At 40.5% G+C, this 18,444-nt stretch overlaps 1 protein-coding gene across 2 annotated transcripts in view; it reads right to left on the bottom strand.

Annotated features, from left to right (window-relative positions):
• Window positions 1–18,444, bottom strand: part of WDFY3 (WD repeat and FYVE domain containing 3) — a 155,592-nt gene that overhangs the window by 113,669 nt on the left and 23,479 nt on the right. For both annotated transcript variants that reach the window (XM_084204151.1, XM_084204150.1), the window contains exon 2: window positions 9,271–9,365. The gene's annotated coding sequence lies outside the window, so the exon portion shown is untranslated. The remainder of the gene's footprint in view (window positions 1–9,270; window positions 9,366–18,444) is intronic.

The raw sequence follows: 18,444 nt of genomic DNA on the forward strand, positions 1-18,444 counted from the left end.
CATGAAGATAGGTATCAACCAGTTAAAAAACTCTAAAACAAAACAGACTATTTGTTTCCTCAATATCTTGGGAGAGCAACTTCTAATTTGAATTCTTGATGTGTTCCATGGTAAAATATCTTGAGCACCTTTGAATGCTGGTTTTCTTGTTTTGTTTTTGTTTTGTTTTCAAAAGGCCTAAATAAACTGATTTGCATTAATTGGACAAACAGGATACTAGTTAGAGCCCACTGGGAATATAGCAGAACTGAAATTTTAGGTTGAAGTTCTGAACTGCATGACAATGACTAAACCATGAATTCAGGAGAGAAAATTCTGCTAAGAAGCCCCTAGAAAGCGAAAAAGGGGTGAGGAGATGAGAGGGTAGGGGACACACACAGAAAAACAAACAAAAATGCAAAATAATCTGGGATCTGAGGAGAGAAGCGTGTGCTTATTTGGAATGCAGACATCAACTAATGCAGAGGAATAATAACACTGCTCTGGAGAGTGGCTCTTGCATTCACAGTAAACAAGCAAAGCAAAAAAGCCTTCCTAGGAAAGTTATTGCATTCGAACCAATAGTGAAACAATGAGCCACCATCAAGAATGGGGAAGAGCGTTTTGGTCTAGTCACCTTTCGAAGTAATGGGGAGTGGGAGGGTGCAGTGGGGAAGATGGGGAAGGAAACCAACGAAACTGGTACAGGCCTTTAAATCCTCACAGTAAGGCCATGCAGGAAGCAAAGTAGCACCAAAGAGGACATGTTCAGTAATGAAAATAGTGACCCTCAGCACGGTTCTCACATTTAGCTAAAAAAGCCACTGAATTTTTTTGACAGGAACACAGTCCCCATTTGTGGTGATGGTGGTAGTAGGATTCCTTCTCAACAGAAATCTAAAGAAAAAACTTCCTGCAGCCATGTACACCAGCCATTTATACACCAAAAAGAAAACATTTCTTCTGCCTTTAGGAAATTTGCATATGAAGGAGCAGTAAGTAGAAGCCCATTACCTGTAAAATTTGTCTCCATAGAGCCACTCTTGTTTCTAACAACACGGGTAAGAAAACCAACAAAATTATCCTACCAGCACATGTTTGGCTGATGTAATAAAATTCTTCTCTCTGCTACCATCGAGGCAGAAAGACTGTAACAAAACCAGCAGCGTATCTGCATTTAAATCTGCATTAAATCAGCATTAAAGGCTGGGCACAAATGCTTGTTTATTTTTGAAGCAAGATGAAGTAAGTAAGGGTGAATAGCCCAAATGTTTTAAGCTGCATGTTCATAGTATTTCTAAGTGCAAACCAAAATAAAACAGCCCAAGACTTTATAATTAGCAATTCAGAGATTAATAGAAAAGAAGCAGAAATACTTGCATACATGTTATCTACTGCCTGAAATTAGGATGCTCCAAAGGCATCCACTGAGCTCCACTGGGATAAAGTTCGGCATACCATACACTAAAGAACCAAAGGACTACTTAGGCTGGAAAAGACACTTAAGACCAAGTCCAGCCTCTAATCCAGCACTGCCAAGTCCACCACTAAACCATGTGCCCAACTGCCTCATCTGCACATCTTTTAAATATGATGACTGGAGCAGCCCCTTCTCTGGGCAGCCTCTTTCAATGCTTGATAATCCCTTCTGTGAAGAACTTCTTCTTAATATCCAGTCAAAGCCTTCCATGGCACAACTTGAGGACATTTGATGGCTGGGGCCAATGGGATCCTGGGGTGTATCTGGCAGATGGGGGAGGTGATCCTGCCCCTCTACTCAGCCCTGGTGAGGCCACATCTGGACTGCTGTGTTCAATTCTGGGCTCCTTAGGACAAGACAAGGAGCTACTGAAGAGGGTGCAGAAGAGGGACACAAAAATGATGAGGGATCTGGATCACCTCTCATGTGAGGAGGGACTGCAGAAGCTGGGCCTGTTTAGTCTGGAGAAGAGAAGATTGAAGGGGATTTCATTAACGCCCACAAGGGTGGCTGCCCAAAGAATGGTACCAGCGACAGGATGTGGAGCAATGGCCATAAACTAAAACACAGGAAGTTCTACCTCAACATGGAAGAAGAATTTCTTCACACTGAGGGTGGCAGAGCCTTGGAGCAGGCTGCCCACAGAGGTTGTGGAGTCTGCTTCTCTGCTAACATTTCAAATCCACCTGGACATGCTCCTGTGTCACCTGCTACAAGTGACCCTGCCTTGGCAGGGGGGTTGGACTGGATGATCTCCTTTCCAACTGGTAAGGTCCTTTCCGACCCTAATGATTCTGTGATTTTTTTCTCATCCTGTTATTTGGCACAGAAGTCTGACACCCACCTCACTAGCATTTCCTTTCAGGTAGTTGCAGAGAGCAGTAAGGTCCTCTTCAAGCCTCTTTTTCCCCAGGCTAAACACTCCCCCTTCCTTCCACTGCTCCTCACAAGAGGCACCACCAGTGGGAAAAACAGTGAAGATTCCTACACTTTGTGTAACTAAGCAAGTATTGTAGCAATGGGAGAAAAGCACCATCTTTTCTCCTCACCCTCCCTCTCTTCTGCTCCTCCTTCTCCTTCCCCTGACCCCTCTCTGTTGGGTGGCAGAAGATCCTCTAGAGATGACAATCACAAATTGCAGATAAAAGCAATTCAACCCCTCAGTCTCATCTTCAGTCTTCCTGAGGATTGCAGGTAAAGCCAGATTACGTCCTGGGCTCCCAGGGTGGTTTTGGATCCAGCTCCACCAGACTGCACATGGAAACACTTAGGAGCCTCACATGGAGCAAAGAGAAAAGACAAAAGAGCTGATTGTGAACCTTTCCTTACAGAAAACAGCTCTAGCTCCTTAGTAACACAAGAGACTGCTGCTCCCAGAACACTGGCTTGCAGAGAAAGCCTGGGACAGATCCAAGGCAGGACTGAGCTGTTTGGATTTAGAAGTAGCCTATCAGAGCTACAAGGTTTCCATCTCCAGCAGTGAATGTGTCAGATAAAGGACTAAACAGGAAAAAACAAAAAAGGGGAAAGAAAAGACAAAACACCCCACAAAATAAACACTTAACAAGAAAAAACACAAACCTACAAAGCAGACTAAAAGTGCAGACTTTAAAAGCAATATTAATTACTTAAATTAAATTCTTCCAGTTCTCCAGTGAATTTTTTTTCAATGGCACACTTATTAAATGATCAAAGTGGCCGTAGATATTATTGTATATTAAAGCTGGTGTCTCTCATAAACGGAAAAAGCTTCAACATTTTAGAAAATCTATACTTATTTTGCTCATTTTTGATTGCTGATAAAGAGGTTGGTTTATTTACTATTTACCATAACTACTTTCAAAACTATTTTTGTTTTTCTCTTCATTACTCATGTTCTAATCCTGCTTGGCAATGGTGTCAAAATAAAAGCTGTATTTCACAGTGAATAAATGATTTCTCGACACTAGTTTGCAGTGTATTACAAGATTAAATAAGACAGCTAGAAATCCCCCCAAAAGTTTCTCTTTATTCAAAGGGAAAAAATGAAACCTATAGCACTCAAGAGACAGGGAAAATATTACCTTGGTATTATTTTCTCCAACTTGTTAGATTTCTTAGAACATGTGTAACATAACTCGATAACAAGCTTGCTTCACAGCAAAGCTACTACACTCAAGGCTTGAATTAGTTGTATTTTGAAAACTACCCATGTGACAAACTAAATCCATTGTTCTCTTCCTTAGCTGGGATGATAAATGCCAGCTACCTACTTTTAACTTATTTCTCTAAAGACACCATCCTAAACACAGAAAATGAGGCAGTGGTACATTACTCATTTTATTCAAAAATATCACTAGAATGTGACTAAACCTCTGATCAATCACAGCTTTGGTTCAACTTCTCCTATAACAGCAAGTCTGACAACAAGAGGTACAATTTCACACGTGCTAGTTGTGGAATTAAATTTTAGTCTGTGGGGGAAAACTATCATGCAAGGATAAAAGTAGCTGGGATTCATTTAGGTCTCATCCTACCTTGAATTCTTGAAGTTGAGTGCCAGCATCTTAGTTTTCAAGTCGTCCCCTTGTAAGACACTAGAGACAGGAGACAAGCTCCCTTGCCTCCAAGGTGCTGCCAGCCCTCAGTCAGTAAACATCCCTGTGGCAGTCAGGCGGCTCTGCCGAGCGTTGCGCCACCAGCCCCCGCGCCGACTGTACCAGTGCCCAGGCGGGAGGGATTGTGAGCAAGGAGCAGCTGCTCCCCCCTGGCAAGCTGGGGCTCCAAGGGAAGGGATCCCTTGTCCAATGCACAGGCCCCAGTCACTGACAGAGCTGCTTCACAAAGAATAAATCCAACTCACGCAAGCACCAGATCAAGATGAAAAACTGTGTGCTCAAGCAAATTGACATTTGGTAAGCAGTACAATCACTGCAAAGGAGAATGATGTATCATGACTTACAAATTAATTTGCAAGATGACATTTTCCGGCTTCTCTTATCACACAGGAAAGTAAATATATTTCAATTTTGGTTACAATAGAACTAATTATTCTGGGGGAAAAAATAAACTAAGGACAAGAGACACTCCTTTCTAGACTCTGGATCAGATGCAATGTGAATTTTCTTGATTAACTCTTCTGCTTTTCAGGGCTTTGTTGGTTTGTTGTGGTTTTTTAACACTGTTCTAGCTTGCAATGCTACTTGCATGCACAGCACCATACAATCTAGAACTGCCAGGTGTTTTGTTTCATAACAAAAATATTCAAAAGTGGTAGTATCTTCCAAGGAAATCCATTATGTTATCCAAACATGTTGGATATGTTATATCTCACCACTACACTTGTCTCTTCCCCTAGTAATAACCAAGGATACAGAAAATAAATTATGACTGAAGTTGTAGTTCTCTGAAAAGAATTCTCCTAGAATGATACTCAAATGACTATAGTGGACACTGCTTTCCAAACTACATTTATCCCAGAAGAGAGCTTGAGCATCCACTTAGTAAAAACTACTGACATGGAGTTTATTCACATTTTTCCCTTGGATTCACCTACACATACACACAATACTCACACTAAGGAAACAGACTTCCTTGCTGGAGAAAAAAACATTAAGAAGAGAACAAAAAAAAAGAGACAGTAATTGTCTATCAAATGCACTGTAATGTCATTTACAGGTACATAAATCACTGAGTAGTTATTTAATGCAAGTCCTTTCTTCTGCAGTGCATCTGCAAAAATGTATGGCCTCACTTAGATGACTTGCACTGTGCTTTCTGGATGCAAAGAACCTGGTGACAGAACTTTCTCCTCACAAGAGAGAAAACAAGACTTTTCAGTTGCTACCCCTTTTCTCTGGTTTTGTGTTCCTTTTAAGACAGTAAGCAGCATACAGAATGAGGATAACTACTCTTATTTTCTTGCTTATTTTTACAACAAACACAATGCAATAAACAGAGTGAAATCCAACAATATGCTGGCAAACAAAGACACATGAAATAATTAGGTAAATAAATGGTCAATGCTAAGATTTAATTGCAACAATAGTTGCAATCAACAATCAAAGCAAAGGCTTCTTCTCTTATACATCCATATATTCCTTCACAATTTTATCATACATTTCTTTCTTTAGTTTGATTTTACTTCTCTGTCTTCTCCTAAGGTGACCTTTTAGGAACACCAAAGAGTTAACAGTACTTTTAATATACTCTCACTGCAACACAGGCAGGTGGTAGCCCACTTCTGCACTATTATTTCCTCACTTATAAAAATTGCTGCACCTCAGTTTCATCTCCCAGCACTTCAAACAGTTATTCTTGCATCTACAGGAATGTGCCTTTGAGATTTCTCCCAGGCAGCTTCCTGAAATTAAAATCAAACAAGGGAAAGCTCTAAAACTAGGTTTACCATGCCTCCAGTTTGTTTCAATTCATGGGACTTAAAAGTCTTTCCAAGGGACTGCCTAAGGCTTGCCTTTCACCGGCTATCACTTATCAGGAATGGCTCTACCAATATTCCCCCTCCCTTTGGGACAGAAGATGGGGCATGAAACTTTAACAGCATTCCTGTAATTCCAATTACACCACTGGTGCACCACTCTCTGTTGCTAAGGTGTACCTTCTTAATTTGTAGTTTTGCTAGAAAAACATTTGCTAGGATACCAAGGAAAAAGCCATACCCCAAGAAGTCAGGAAAACAGCAGCAGGGATCACAGAAACAAAGAACAGCATCCCCACAGAGATAACCTAAATAGAGATTTTTTTTTTTTTTTTTTTTTTGCCTCACTATGCTTCCCATCCATAAGAAACTATGGCATCACAGATGGGAACATCTCAGACAAGGGAGTTTTAGGCTTTAATCTCTTGCTAGCAAAAATTACTGACCCAGTGTGAAATATTAGTGTTTACCTCTAAGGGCGCCATGAAATGAATCTTTCATGATAACCTGACAGCTATGAGAAGAGCATTGTGTATACAAGAGCATGGCACACAAACACCCCTTTCTATCACAGGGATTTTAAAACAAAGCAGTATGACAGACTCCTCTGACACCATCCTAAGACGACAACTATTTCCATATTTCATATCTTATTCTACAGAAGCTCTTTAAAAAATATGGTCACTCTTCCACTCTTCCCCACTCACACATTTTCGTCCCTGTGCCAGAATAAAAAAACTGCTACAAGTAAACAACACTTCCTTTCAAATTCTAGGTTTCAGTGCTGCAGTTTTCTAAAGGATAAAAAAGTACCACAAGCTGTGCTGTGAGTGTTGGAAGAGGCCATCCAATGCAGTAAACTCAGCACAATTAGGTTATACACACTGACTGAGCTCCTTTGATATAACAAATAAACACAGGGTGAGTCAGGTCAAGCCAACACACACACTTTGCTTACCCCAGTGACAAACAGCTTCATATCAACCCTCTGAGCTGCCCATTCTGTCTACTCCCAAAGTGACCTCACCTACACAGCTCATAAGTAAACTCTACTCCATGTACTGAAAACTAAATAAAGGGTGCCATTGACAAATCCAGCCATGACAAGCTGGTACAGTATGGAAGCCTACTTCAAAGGCTTTTCCAAGTGATCTCAAATCCCTATTAAGTGCTCCACAGAACCATTTTTAATAATTTTTGCTCCTGCAATATAGTACTTTAAAGAAGATCCCATTCAAAAAAACCAAAACACTGCACATATTAGACTCAAAAGAACATCCTTCAGAACCTTATACACTTCTATTTGTATCACTTCTATCACTTGCCTCCCTTATGCACTAATCTAAGTCATCTGTCAAGGAAGCAAACTAATCAGTTTGACACAATTTTCTCCCTAGCAAATTTATGTTGGTTGGCTGTCTTTCCTTATCTCATTATCTCCTATGTGCTCATAAACTGCATCACAGTTTTTACTATTATCCATGTAGCTGCAGGTAAGTCATTCCACAGCTGGAGAGAAACCCAACGTGGCCCCATGGAGAGCTCAACCAAATCAAATATAGGAGGCTTGGGACTGAAAGGAGCATAACCACAACCCTAAAACCAAGCTGTTAAGTTCTGCCAGTTCTTGCATGTCCTCAGAACTGGAAGAACAGGATGAACGAAGTGCCAAGGAAATATTTACTACATAAGTATCTGAACAGCAGATCAGGATTCTAACAAGACAGTCTTCACAGAGTCACAAAATAGTCTGCATTCAACAGGCCGCCTGAAACCAACTGCTTTTACTAAGTCAAGAGGGAGACTACCATGAGAGGAGATGAATCTTTCATCTTCTTTTATTCTCCATAAAGGAGTATATATGTCTCAAAAAAAATCTAACCACAATAGGTTAAAGGGAGCTAGGTATTTTCTATTAAAGTAAAAAAAAGGCATATTTCTGTCAGACCCCCTTAAGGGCAGGTTTGTGGTTTTTGTTAATGAATAAAATATTGGAAACAAAAGCAGCAACATGGTGTTAGAATGAAAGTATTGATGCTGGAGTGCAGGATTTCACATGGAAGAACGCGCTTTGGGGTTTCTGTCTTTCTGTATGCTTTTGTTAAATTAGAAGTGATACCTCACACTTGAACATTTTACAACTCTCTCTTATATGAAACAAGATAAAGATGGTGAGAATACATCAATGACTAAAGTTCTCGATAAGAAGTGGCAGCACTTGCAGTTGTTGAGCTCTTCATGCCTCAAAGAGTGATGCCAACTAACATTTCCTTGTCTTTTCCCACTGGGTCACTTCTTCACTTTCAGCGTCTGTGACATGCTGCAGCATTTTTTCCACTGGGTTGTTTTTCTTTTTGCTCCAAATGCATCTGTATGTCAAAGGGTGCCCTAGCAAAGCCTGGACATTACTCTACAGTAGCCACACCACACACCACACCCCTATGCTTGTAAAGTAAGCTAACAAAGATTAGAATCCTTTACAATAAATCAGACAGATTTAATAGATTTTAACTCAACTGCTCCTAGAAAATTCACCTCTTTGTTTCAGCAGTGCACTTAACAGACCTACCTCTTCCCTCTCCCCCTCTCACTACTCCATCTAATTTTACTTGCTACATTCATTTTTCATCAGCAAACCAAGCCTTACTGAATTTAACAGCTACACAAGCTTTTTTTTACTTCACTAGTTAAAAAGTAATCCACTAGGTGATAAATCTACTTAATCATTGGCAACTTTCCAAAAACCATGGAAATAAGCTAGATTGAAAGTTCTAGTTGCAAAAGGAAGCTTCTTGTAGGCTGTAATATTTGTAGAAGGACTATAGAGCTCTGGAGAAAAACATCCACAGCAAACAGACTATGCAGTTTGTACGAACCCAAGAAAACTAGGATGTAACACTGAAATACAAGTCACTTGAGGCAGAAGTAGAGATAGCATTAAGTCTGTGTGGATACAGAATGGACCTTTCCCAGCCTGTCAACTCTACTAAAGATAAGGAGTATTCTTCTCTCAAAGTAAAAATAAGAGATTTGAGAAATTCAAAGAAGAATCAGGCACTACAGACTCATGTATTATGATCATTCTTACCCTTCTTAACCTATTGATGAAAACCTCCAAGTTTAATGCAGCTTGTCTCTGAGCATCCATCACACCCACACAACTTTCTGTGACCACCCAGCAATGTATTTCCACAGCATCCCCACAAATAAACAGAATCCTAAATTTTGTTTGGGTAGAGCAATTTTAAGCTGACTGTGTTCTGACAGTGCCTGAATTAACTCCCTTTCTGTGACAGGCAAATGAACTGCTTCACACAGAATTTATTGAAGGGTGTGCCAATTACAAATCAAAAGGCAATTTCCACAAAAGCTCTTCAACATTCACATCACTAACCTCTACAGCATTCCTGGAATCAGAGCGAACAGCTTCAAGAGAACAGGGCCCATTCCTTTCCGAGGTTTCTCTTCAACACCAAAGCTGCTCTCTCACTAGGTAAAAGAGAAAAAGGTTAGAATATAAATGTCACAATGAAGTCACAGAACTCTGCTCTTCCAAAATGAAAGAGGAGTCATTCCTATGACAACTGGACTTTCACAAACTAAGGAATCTTTTAAATAGCTCTAGGAAAAGGAACAGTAGCAAACTAGAAACTGACAATGCAGCAGTATTTCTCTGATCAAATGACACTCACTGAGAGCATATGAAGTGCTAAAAGAGTTAATACAAAACACAAGCTCAGTAATTAATGCACTGACAGCCCATGATCAGCAAGAGCATCCCTCTGAGGAAGCAAGTGACTTCCCGCTATTACAGCACAGGAATAAGAACTAAGCTACATTGATACTAACCCAGCTGAGCAACTGTGAAGCTACTGAGCGTACAGTTTTCTCTGGCCTCTCCCCTAGTTTGTCTGCCTCTTTATTTTCAGAGTTATAAAATATTCCCCTTAGAACTTGCAAGCACACACACACAAGCCAACAAGGGGCATCAAGTCTGAGCTCACTTCAGCACAACTCCATGAATCCATCACAAGGTTCTCCAGCTAACCCGGACAGGTGGTAGAGGCAGTAAACCCAGCAGTGGCAACTGTAGGACCTGGCAAATAACTAGGTGAAATGCTGTGCCTTGGTTATTAGCCATGAGTTGCCAGACCTCTGATTATTTTACCTCTGATTCCCAGTCAGTCCCATTTGGCACTATTAGTACAGTGTTCCTACACTCTGTAGCACTACACAATATAGGTATACCTAAAGCAACTGGAAAAACTTCATAATACTACTTATATAATTTATTGTTTTAATATTTTGTACATTAAAAGGAGCAGATAATATTTTGGTGGGGGGAAATTGACTTGGCTAAAAAAGCAGTACAGCATCAGGTACCTTTGAAAGGCTTTGTAAGAGAGATGGCACTAAGTGAAGATCTTGCTCACAGTGATGTTGCAGAGGTTAAAACAAGATAAAATTTTGTTACTATGTTGTTCTATGCTCTAAAATCTTCAGTAACTTGCTAGCAAGTTCAAGTCTTCAGCATTAACAACTAAAGGAGAATTTCTCTCTTAACTCCATCATCCATGACTGTGAAAAGTTCTCCCTCCAGTTCTACCAACTCATGGGGCAAAGTAAGGAACCAGCAGCCACAACCAAATACCACCTGCGTACACAGCATGTAAAACTGTAGAAATTGGACCATGGAACTCAGAAATACCAAAAGTAGGGAGAGCACTTTGATTTTATCTCTGCAGAAGCAAATAAATATTTAAACTAAGATGATAAACAAATGGTCCTTTTGTCATAGGAACAGGTATGAGACAAACCTTAAAACAAATGAGGAACTGCCATTTCAGCTATCTTCATTTCACCCTATTAAGAACTTTATTATATAACCAAATGCCTCTCAGGTTCAAAATGATAGGTTTTTGTTTTTAAATACAGACAATGGAGGTTTCAGGCTCCAAATCAGAACAGACTGTGATTGCACTGAACTTAATTAACACTTACTATATTTACAAAGCTCAAATGACCAATTACACTGTAAGTACACAAAACCCACAAGCTTCCTTGAGCAGAAATTAAAGGGTAGTATCACCATCTTTTCCAGCTAAAACTGTAAAAAAGGCCATGAGGAAGTACAACCTTGAAGACAGCCTGCAGCCCTCTTTCATATGTGTTATTTTCTTGGTCCTGAACCAAAAGTTTATCTATATTCCCATAGTACATTTTGAATGCCTTGTCTCTAAGTCCTGATTCCCCTACATTTATCCTACTTCTATATTTTGTCAGGGTCACAATAGCTTGAGAAAGACTTTATCAAATGTATCTGCACAAACTGAATTGTTTTGACTTGCAGTCTCAAAACCAAAAAACACAGAGGAGCAGGAGGTCCTGTTTAAACATAGTTAACAAGAACTAAATGCCTTCTGTGGTGCCAAAAAATAAAGCACTCCTACTTTACTTCTATCAACCAATCTTCAGCATTGCCCGAGCTTTAATTCTCCCTGTGGTCATCAGTTAGCAAAAGTGACTGCAAGACCAACAGCACACACCATCTACACTACAGCAATGAGAAAAAGGAAGATGTTTTTAACCTTGAATATCCCAAAACACCAATATTCTCCAAAGAAATGCAACTAAACTGAGCAACAAAACAGGTTCGTTTTGAATCCACCAGTCAAGAGCAAAACTCCAGAAGCACTGAAGACACTTCGAATTACTCCAGTCTCCGCACACCCCCCAGCCTAGTGGAGGCACAGAAGCCCTCAAGAAGAAATGGCGGCTACTCTGACAAAAACTCTGCTGCAAGTTCTGAGAAAGGAGAACCAGTTCTGGTCAGGGTCAAGAGGGAGGCATAGCTTAGTCACCTTCCTGCCTTATTGAGTCTCCAGTGTAAAGGAGACACATCTCTGGGAAGCATACTGACTGGCATGTTCAACAAAACCTTTCCTGGACAAAAGCACTATGTTTTTCAGACAAGATTCAGATTTAGCTTTCCTAGAAGATTTCTCAGGGCATTCACCCTCTCTCCACCTGAACTAGATTCCTGACTTTCCACAGGGACAATGGATCTCCGGGCAACATGCAGACAAAAAAGTACTCCATGGCTATGCTGCCTCCAGGCTTCCTTGTCCACCTCTGTCCAGTGAAAGGGTGCAGAAAGGAATGCAAGTACATGCTGAACGTCTCCAGACAGGCAGCACCTTGCTCTCTGGCTAATGGCTTTCCCATTTGCAGATCACACACTATCCAGAAGCTGCTCAAACCCGCAAGAGAAAAGCAGCACAGCAAAGAACCAAACCGCCCATTCCGTATCCGATGTCTGCTCCTGACCACTTCCAAAGTGTCTCAAGTGGCAATTACCTCATGAAAAAGTACACCATAAGTAACAAATACAACAGGGAGTTACGGTGGTTCCACTTGCAGTACAAAACAAACAGCGTGGTGATTTCTCCTCCCCAGAATGCTGCACGCACAGGTAGCGTCTGATCCAGCCGACGGCAGTGCAGATGAGGTCTGCGTCACCTCGTTTGCATGACCCACCATTGAACCCTGGCAGCAGCCATGTCTATGACTTTCCAAAAGTGTCATTCAGCACATTTCCAAGTGTCAACCAGCAAACAAGTCTCAGCCATCAAAAACATCCCCACCCATGGCTTGCATAAAGCTCCCTGCTGCACTGAAGGGCTTTCCTTCAGTTCAAAGAGTTGGAACACATAATTTGCAACTCTTTTCTCAAAACATAATATTAGGGTGGCCAGCTTGAGCATGACCAATAAAAACCTAAATGACACTTCACCACAGTTACCATCAATTTTAGCAGACATCTTTTTCAGACAAGTTCCAATCTACAGGCAGTTCTTGAAGAGTTTATTTAGGTAATCTGCATAATTACATAAGGTAAAATATTAAAAATTAAAATATTAAATATTAAATATGAATCCATCATATGAATAAAAGCTTTTTGGTTTTTCTAAATGCAAAGTCCATTGGCTGAACATGTATTTTATAACAAATGCACTATGGGATTATAAGGGGTTTTTTTTTTGTATGAACATGTTGAACTATTTTGTATCCAATCCCACTTCTTCAGAACCAATGCTAAAAAGTTTAAATCAAGTTCTAATAATATGTATTTTTTATTTGATTCACTTCTCTTAGCTGCCAACACACCTTTGTTCTTGTGAATTAAATAATTTGCTTGCTGTAACAAACATTTCCAGACCTACCTCTTACTAGGTATTCAAACAGGTGTTTTAGGTCTCTTTTTATTTTGCCTCAATATCTCAGTACTCACTATTTCTAGAGCTTAACAAATCAAATAGAATTTGATTGCTACCCCCAACAGACATCATACAAAAAGTGCTAAATAACAAAACCTCAGCAATCCACAAAGCACTTGGTTCCTGTGAAGAGGAAAACTGATCAATTAACACCATTCAAATTTGCTTTTATGTACATCTTATTTCTGAAAAAAAAATACAAACGTTATGCAGACTCCCATTTCAGTTGCTTTCCCCTTATTTATTTTCCAAGTATTCCTCTGTGGATAAACTATGTTTATCAACTTTATGCACACCATACTGGTGCCATCAGAATATTTAAAAAGGAAAGCCCTACAGGAGCATAAAGGTTTCTTATTCAGCAGGAACCTATTCACACCTAACCAGCCATTTTCCTCCTGCTTCCACGTTTTGCAAAGTTACAAAACTCACTCATATATTACATCAAAGAGTCAAGGAAGACATTACATATAAACTGTTGTTGATAGGAATTACAGTAGCTGAATGCTAGCACTTACTCCACATTGGATAAAAATAAAAATCCTGCCTCTGATGGAAAGAAATCAAAGGGATCATAAACATTATGTGATTCAAATATATTTTCTGCCTTTTCTAGCAGAGATGTGTGCTTAGCATGCGTTCTCAACCTCACTGGTTCACTTTCAGACACACTGCAAGGGACGTCAAAGCCTGCCTTCAGTCAGATGAGGTCAGAGGTCAGGACCACAGACCAGCAGAAGCCTGGATGTGAATTCACACTGCCTACTATGATGAGAAATAACTTTGGCAACAAAATATTTCTGCTGTACATAAAATCTAAGAGAAGAAACACAAATACGGGCAATATGTTGTAAAAATACTCCCAGATGTTTTAACAACAGGATCAGGATGAAAGAGCCAGATGTTCCCCTCCAACAAAGACAAGACCTTAAAAGCCAACATAAGGGTCAGACCCATTTGTAAAAAACAAACAAAAACCTCAAACATGTAAAAAACTACCGTTTCTGGCTCCCTCCAAAACCCTCTTCATTACTGTTTCTTATTCACTACTTGTGCTAAAACAAACTTTAGTATTGCAAAACTGCATGCAGGAACATGTAAAGAAAGGTATCACATCTGTTTCCAGTAAAGCTCACAACTCCAGCACTGGGTACTTTCTTCTCCTCACCAGCATTCCTGGATTCTTTTGCTTTTTGTTTATAAATCCAACTTTCAGCACTCTTGTCATACTTCCAAATGGATGCATACTTCCTAGTGAAGGCTCCATTACCTTCTCCTGCTCACGGAGGATGAAGGAACGCATTAAGGCACACACTTCACTTTCTCAGAGATCAACCCCAGAGGTTCACAGTAGAAAACAGCAAAAATGGCACACCCAAGTCTACAGACCCTTGTCACAACAGACTGCTTTAAAATTTTCACTTAAAAAGTTCCATCCATCTTCATATTAGAATATGGTTGAACACCCGTAACTCTGTGTTCTTGCTGTCCTTAAGACCTAGTGTAAGACAGCTTGGAAACACTAGAAAGACGATACCAGTAGTGAGCACAGAGGAAACACCACTGCAGCTTAAACACAACTTTCTGGAGGTGGAGGGGGAATATATAATCCCAACAACTAATCATGTTTAGACAGGTAAAAATTAATTGGGTGGAAAAAAATGAAGATATCCCACTCTGTGCAACAACATGCCAAGTTCCAAGTCAAGCTTCAAAATACCTTCACACTCAAGAGCGAAGGGAAGTACCCTCACAAAAGGGGTCCTAGTGACAGACCATTACAGCCATCCTATATACAACTCTTAAATGTTGTTCCTCTTCATTGAAGTTGTCCAGGAGCCAGACACAAACAACAGAAACACTTGATAGATTGCTTGGGCACCATGCACTTAAAAGTTCCTCCTTAATCTAAAAAATTCTGCCTCTCAGCCAGGTTTTTCCCAGTACAGCAAAGCCTGAGAAGATGTAGATGCAAATGGCTAACCAGACACAATAAAAGGAGACATCATCCAAGAGAAACTGCTTGAGCTGCAGCTGCATTCACATCTCCTCAAGAAGCATCCTCTATACAAAGAGGCAGAATGCAAAACAAGAACTTCAACAATCTGGCACTGGGTACAATTTAACAGCAAGGAAAGTTTAACACCAACAGTTTAAACTTTTTTAAAACAAGACAGTGAAAGTCAAGGAAATAAATCCAGTCTCATTTATTGTGGGCAAGCTTTGTTGGAGCTTCAGTCTAACAGCAGGCATTTGGAAGTCAGGAGGACTTCACGCAACACCTGATTTCTATGCCACTGGAAAGAAAAATGCTCCATAAACTGCATTTATGTAAAGTCAAAGCCAAAATTAGTCTGAAAGAGGAACAAGAAAATTGTCATACACGCTTCATGTTACTTCACCTTTTAATTACTCTCTAATTAAATTTGCATGCTTTGATAATATCTACTATTATAAGCTGATGCTCCAAATGGAAATAAATGCTAATTCCCTCCGCAAATGAACCATCAAAACCATGTACATTTAAATAGATTAGAAAAATTTATTTCAAGTTGTCATCAGAATGCTCTCACCTACCAAACTCAATCCTCAATTTACAAAAGTCTGCAAAGGATGCATTAATTTAGTCACCTCTAAAGAGTCTTCTGCTCTTAACAGCAGAGACAAGCGTTTCTTGTAGAAATAAATCACAATGTATCAGTGCTAAACTCCAGATGCTCCCAATATAGACATGCTGAATTGACTTGCAGATCACTGTGACATAAAATTTCATTAATTATATTGCTTGATAAGAAGCATTGTCTTTTTTACATAGAGGTTTTCAAACTAAGCATCTGGGTCTTAATGTTATAGCACTATGATCTCTGTCACTGAAACACTGGATGTTGTTTGCATGTAAATAGAGAATGATACAGGATGGAAGACTTCTGTGAAGCTCAGTGCGGTCCAACCTCTGCTCAGCACAGGGGCAGCTTAGATCAGTTGCTCATGTGAGCTCTGAGCAGCTCCAAGAGTGGAAATCCCATGGGCCCTTTGAGAAACCAACTGTGCTGTTTAGCTCCATGGCATAAATTTCTACCCTACTTGTAACTGGCCTTGTGCTGCTTGTGTCCAATGCCTCTCATCTTATCTCTGTGCATCTCTGAGAAGGCAGTCAAAATTTCTACAGTGGTCATCTCTTCTGAATTACAGATTAGTGACCACAGAGACACTTTATAAATTGATCAGATATCTGAGGACAGGGCCCTTAATCAGATCAGTCAGGTACACACGTACAGTAAGAGTCTTTTTTATACAAGCTATTATTTTATTTATGAATGAATAAAATAAACCTAGATAAACATACATAACATTTTGCTTCATCAAATGGGAAATAAAGACCAGAATAATAGAGAGGGGATTTTTGTTTATTTCAGGAAGCTAATGCCTGGCTATCTATTTAGCTTTCCATAGGATGAACAAAACCCTCTGGATATAGACACAAACCCTGATTATCTAAATCACGGTATCTAAAATTCTGAAATCCAAAAGTCAAATACCTGCCTAGAGGACAGATGCTCTGGCATTTCTAAGAACAGATCAGTTACCTTGGTATTTGGAGGCTTGCAACACAATTCTAAATCTATGTTCAATTCCCTCACTGATGGGTATATGGCTATTTGTTTCTTTTACAAAGAGAAGTGTATAAGTTGTTGCAAACAGTACACTCAAAAGTAAATAAAGATTTTTCCCTCTCAATTAGTGTCTACATGCTAGCTTGCTCAATATAGCTACACTCACTGATGCTATATGGCATAATGTAATCAATATATCACTACGTTATCCCTGCCATTAATTCCAAGCTCATAAGCATTTTTATTTACTTTAATTAGTCACAAAGTTACAACTTCCTAACAAGGACTGAAGGCTGACCTATATTAAAAGGTGCCACAGGCTATTGGCAGACCAAAAACGAAGTCAGGCTTTTCACAGCACGGCATGATGGGAGGACAAGGGACAACAGACATAAATTGATACAAGAGAGGTTCAGACCGCACATAAGAGAAGCTTTATTCCTCCACTGAGGACAGAGAGGCACCAGAATGGGGGCCAGAGAGGCTGCGCTGTCACCAGACATGGAGGCTTTCAAGACACGACAGGATCAAGCCCAGTACAACCTGGTTCCACCTCAGAGCTGGTCCAGCTGTGAGCAGGAGGTTGTACTACAGCTCTGCCAAAGTTTCTCCCAACTTGAGAGATCTTGAAAGGTTTTCTTCCCCACTGTCATGTATAGAGCAAGTCTTAATCCCAGTGTCCCATTCTAACATTTAATGTGCAAATTCAGCTGACTTGCTGCCCTGCTTTCCCAAACCTCCCACCTGCATGTATTCTTCTCCCTCTGCAGCCTCCAGCTTCCTGCCTATCCTGACACTTTACAACAGGGAAGGTAACCCTCCACCAGTGGACCTTATTTTCTCTACAGGCATCTACCTGAGGGCCAGAAAACCAGTCACTACATCTGGAGTACATGAAGAACAGCAGGCAAAAATCAGAAAGCAGACACACTATAGAACATTCTGGGCAGAGGACAGGTCCTCGCCAAGCATACAGACCTCCTGAATAGCAGAGCCTTTTGTATTTGACTCACATCCAGCCCTACAAGTTCCAAGCAGGTTCCTCCAGAGCCCTACCAGTCACTCAGCCCAGTGCACAAGTCCTGTGACAAGTTTTTCTCCAGCTCCTGCAGTGTGAGGGTAACATTTTGGCCTGTGCTAACAACCCTTCCTTAATAAGGATCACAGCGAATCTTGGCGTGACAACATTTTGGTGGTCCTGCTTGGAGTGAAGTCTAGGGTACTACCCAAAAGCACTTGTCATGGTGAGCTGCCTTTGATAGCAGCACAACCATTTGCACGGTGCTGTACTTCAGGTAACATCTTAATAAAGGCAAGAGCCGTCTTGCATCAAGTTGATTATCGCATCTGTGCATCTCCGCTTCTGTCCTGCTGCAACACGGAGAAATTGTCCCAGAGCTAATGGAGCTGTAACTGTGCTTCCTGGAGAACAGTGTTAGCCTACATGCACCTCCTCAACCGTGTCCTCACCCTCAAACACAGCACTGAGCCACTCACAGCATGCAGAGCACTGGGCCACTTGCTCAGAGTGTGCTGAGAGAAAGGAAAATTAGGGCAGCTGGCAGAGAGGAAAATTACTTCCAGGTAACTGGCCAGCCAGGCTGCACACACTTCCCACCAGTGCTCCTGCCCTCAGCTCAGCACACAGTTCTCAAGCTGTGGGCTGCACAGCTGGTG

This window comes from Fringilla coelebs (genome assembly GCF_963513975.1).
Source record: "Fringilla coelebs genome assembly, chromosome: 4".
In the NCBI taxonomy this organism is placed as follows: domain Eukaryota; kingdom Metazoa; phylum Chordata; class Aves; order Passeriformes; family Fringillidae; genus Fringilla; species Fringilla coelebs.